The sequence below is a fragment of the Miscanthus floridulus genome, chromosome 10 (assembly GCF_019320115.1).
Source record: "Miscanthus floridulus cultivar M001 chromosome 10, ASM1932011v1, whole genome shotgun sequence".
NCBI lineage: Eukaryota > Viridiplantae > Streptophyta > Magnoliopsida > Poales > Poaceae > Miscanthus > Miscanthus floridulus.
Genome location: NC_089589.1, coordinates 54,086,668 through 54,091,220, shown reverse-complemented (window position 1 = coordinate 54,091,220; position 4,553 = coordinate 54,086,668). Strand labels below are relative to the sequence as shown.

Sequence of the window (4,553 nt, the reverse complement as noted above, 5' to 3'; positions counted from 1 at the left end):
TCTCTATCGTAAAAGCGCAGGAATTCGAGGACGAATTCCTTTAAGGCGGGTAGAATGTAACAACCGAAATACATAAATGTATATGTTTTTTAATGATATCTAGACCATGAATCTTGAAAAAATTTACATAAAAAAACTAACGTTGGCTATGAGCTCGACTGGCCAGCCCTCCTATGGCCCAACAGCCCAAAATACCATGGGAGAGGAAAGGGTCGACCCCTCCATCTTTCCCAGAACAATCCTCACGCATGCCTCCCCACATCCCTTCACTTTTCACGTGAAAAACTGCTCCCATCCCGTTCTCCTTTCTGCTGTGATCGAGCTCCATGGAGGAGAGCAGGGAAAACCATGAGAAGAGGTGAAAAACGGGTTAGGGAGAAGGGGTGGACCAATTAGAGGTATGCCGTGACATCTTTCCCCTATCTTCACTCTGAGAATTCTGTAAGGAAACCCTGGTGAGGCCTTACAATCCTGTGGCACCTGTAATTTTGGTTGTAGTAGGGTTGCTTGATGGCGATTAGAGGCAAGATTTCTTTGGAGAGTGTTGAAAGATCGTTTTCTGGACACCAGGAATTTTCAGAGAGTACAGTCATCATTCTCTCGAGTTTTTCCATTGATTATATGCATGTTAAATTAGGATAAAATTTATATTGTAGTAGTAGACTCTGAGGGGTTTCCACGAAGTCCAAGTTTATGTTTTTGCGCCAAGTGAGTTAGGAGTTATGAGTTTTTGAAGTTGGCTTTCAGAATCTGTCGAAATTCAGGATAGTAGTAGATTGAACATGTTTTTGATGGTCTTCGTGACCGAATTTGTGGGGTTAACCTGAAGAAAACTTGTAGCAATGTTTCCATGCTTTCCATCTTGGTGAAGTACGCATTTTTTGGACAAGTAGAACTCCAGATATGAATTTTCGAATATCCCTGTCATGTTTTACCATCAGAAAAATACAGTTAATTTCAGAGCTTCAGTACCTCATTTTAGGTGTGTCAAATAAAAAACATTATTATACCAAAGTTGTTGGGAATGGGGTCTTCCATGTTCTGACCAAGTTTTGAAATCTTTGGGTTAGTGGATATCAGTATGCAAAAAGAGAAGCAGCACTGCTGTTGTTGATGAAAAGCGATGTTCGCTGTTTAGGTTAGTTTTTGAAGGGACGGGCCGTAGGATCGCTTTATGTACAGTTCATACTTATTTGTACAAGTGTACATTCTGTGTTTATGCTTCCTAATGAGGTGGCGGTGTTTTGGATCGTGCCTAGTGCTTTTCTTGTCTCGCTCCGTCTTTTTGGAGGCAAGTAATTGTAGGGGTGGTTGTGCTACTGTTGTGACAAGTTATTTTCGTCACCTACACTTTAAATTCAGAACTAATATACTCTAATTATGATCTGAATATGGTGGTTTCTTCATGTTCAAGAATGTTACTTAGTTGTGTTATTTTGGTATTTTGTTTCACATGAGGATGAAGTTGAAGTGTTGATGATCTTTATCACATTGCATCATGTCATGTGCACTTTGCATTTCACATGCACTTGAAGTTGATCGCAATCCTATGGATGCGACTGTACCGGTACACATCGTGGGTTGCCCGAGGAGGGGTGCGATGTAAAAGAAGTTATGGCATTTGCATATTTTATGCATTCATAGAAGACATCATAATAGTATGTGACTCTTGTGGATGTGAAGTTGAAGAAAATATGTCCTATGGATATGGAATTATGAGCTGTGTAAATTTTCTTAAGAGAGGCATGTTTCTATTTTGTTGGGGTATAACTGAATGCTTAATCAATTTGTGATTTAAATAGCTTGTCAAAGCAAATTGCTTGCTGAGATTTTTAAATCTCACCCTTGCTTACTTTTTCCAGGTACTTGAAGCTTTACCCGTGGGAATGGGAAGTAGCAGCACGTTGCACCGATCATAATTTGTCTTATCATACACTTGTGCTGTAATAAAAAAAGAATGTGTAGTTCATGGAGTTATTTTTATTCTTTGCTTAACTGTGTGTTAGAGTTGTTAAGCTTAATCATCTTCTTTTCTAGTACTTTTGGGTAATCCGACATGTTACTTTGTTATGTTTTATCTATGCTATGCTTCCGCGTTGCTTCTTTTTCAAACGAGGTGCTGCTGAATTTTCTCGTTAAATTCAGTCATAGGTTGTGTAATTGGTAGCATTCTAGGGTGTTGTGGCCTAGCGTGTTACAACTTGATGAATCCTTTTATACTCCTATTGTTGTTGCAGAAACTAATCCTTCTTGTACCAAGAATACTTCTCCTATGAGTGATGATTTCATTTGTGATTCATCTCTCATTGTTGAGAATGAGACATTGAAGAAGGAAGTTGATGAGCTAACCCGCGCACTAGGCAAGGCCTATGGTGGTGAGGCGCGCTTGTTCAAGTGTCTCGGGAGCCAAAGATTTTCCCTTAACAACGACGGTCTTGGGTATGTCCCTAAGAAAGGCTATAATGCATTTGTGTCTCACAAGCCACAATTTGTGAGAAGCAATGGCAAGTATTGCTACAAATGCAAGCAAGCCGGTCACATGGAGGAGTGCAAAAACAAGAAGAACAGCAATATATCCTTAATTCCTTTTGATTCTTGTTATATTCTTTCCACGGGTGTTAATGATGTGCATGCTAAATTCATTAGTACACCAATTGTGGGCACAAAGAAGAGCACCATTTGAGTGCCAAAGAGTTTGCTAACTAACCTTGGAGGACCCAACAAGAAAAGGGTACCTAAGAAGAATTAATCTGCTTTCGTAGGTGAATTATAAGGCCAGAGGAAGGCATTGTGCGAGGGTTTGTTCCTGCATCTGCCTGACTAACACAAGTGTCGTACATTCGACCAACCTATCTAGTCCCGACCGATACAGGGGCCTCAGGAGAATGCCATCCGTACCTCCTCTTTAGGATCTTTTTAATGGTCGAGTGACACGCAACGGTCCATTCATCAAACTTTAACATAACTTCACCATTATACTTTAAAGTTACAAATTTTCATACTGAAACATCACCGGACATTACATTAGGAAAATAAACCATTTAACATCCGCGACTACTGACACTCCCATCTAAGTTGTACTCTCATAAATTCACTCATACTTTTATCAGAATTAACATGCAGCTCATCTTGAATGCAGCCATACCAAGGTCTGCTAACCTTCGACCTATCGAGGCTTGCTCGACTGCCACCGAGTAGAAGTTCCTGCAAAATAACTTAATGACAGCACCGTGAGTACATTGTGTACTCGCAGGACTTAATTCCATTTGACGCATATCTATAGTGGATGCACAAGGAGATTAATAGGAATTTGTAAAAGTGCAAAAAGCATGGCGTTTCTTAAAATGTGACAAGCTCATGATTCATAAATAAATTAACCAATAATCATAAGTTCTTGATAAGTAGTAGGAACAACCGGTTCCATCCCGAAGGACTTCAGGCTTTTAAATTAGTCTCTGCAGAGGTGTACAACTGTACCCACATGGACGAATTGGACTAACCTCCATACCCGTGCGCCAGGGTAAGGGTTGCCTCACGTCATCCAACCTTTCCTTAGTGTGGCTCTCGTATCAACGAACGGTTTGAGCAGGTACCGATGTAATGCCATCACATCTACACTGCGTCATCCCCTCGCGCCGAATCCGCTCGATAAGTGAGTCATCACCGAGTAATGAGATCACCAACCCATTTGCGGTATGTGGTCTGTACGGGTGGTTACTCAGACTCGCTACCCCAATGAACGATCCTTAGCTACTCCACAAGCTATGTCACTTGAGATCCAACACTCACAGTGACCTTACCCCTCGCTTGAGTAGAGATTACTAAGGTTGATCATCATGTTTACATTTCAAGTTGGGGATTGATCCTAAGTCATATTGACCTATTACAGATCTAGTTAATTCCCTTGCAAAAATTTAAGTAATTAATTATCCCAATTTAGCTTCCTACACGCGCGAGAGTGAGTTCCCTTCTCAAACTCGATTTCTAATGAGACTAAGCAAATAAGCAATTAAGCGTTCCAGATGAAAGGCTCTAATTAATTAACTAGTGAGTAGCTCTAAATTAATGAAGCAAGATTATTTTACTTAATCAAGTTTTAGATGAGATGCAAACTCATAATGAAACAAGTAATGAGTATCCAAAATAGGGTTTGTGGGTTGCCTGCCTAGTCATGCCGTCCCGATGGCTGGGGTGAGGATGACGATCTATATACGCGCCTCGCTTGCTATGCAGATTCAATCAACAGTCACTGGTAACTAGCGGACTCTTCGCTAGGTTTTCCGGACGCTTCGTGGATCTGCGGAATGTTCTTAGGAACATTCTAGTAGGATCGGTCTTAAGCATTTCTGGGCTTGGTTGTCTCAGTGGACGGTCCATGACAACTGACGGACGCTCCGCAAGAACTAGCTCCTCTCGGGTTCTTTGTGTTTGGGTTTATATAAACTAGCGGATGCTCCACGGGTTCTGGCGGACATTCCGGTGGGAACTAGGTGCTCTCGGGTTGGCTGATTTTAACACTTTATTAACTGACGGACGATCCGGTGAACTGACGG

At 41.2% G+C, this 4,553-nt stretch overlaps 1 long non-coding RNA gene across 1 annotated transcript; it reads left to right on the top strand.

Annotated features, from left to right (window-relative positions):
• Positions 1–259: 259 nt before the first annotated feature.
• LOC136487074 (uncharacterized) lies at positions 260–1,961 on the top strand. The gene is made up of 3 exons (XR_010767131.1): positions 260–398; positions 502–583; positions 1,863–1,961. It is a non-coding gene; the product is annotated as an uncharacterized lncRNA (long non-coding RNA).
• The last annotated feature ends 2,592 nt before the right edge of the window (positions 1,962–4,553 follow it).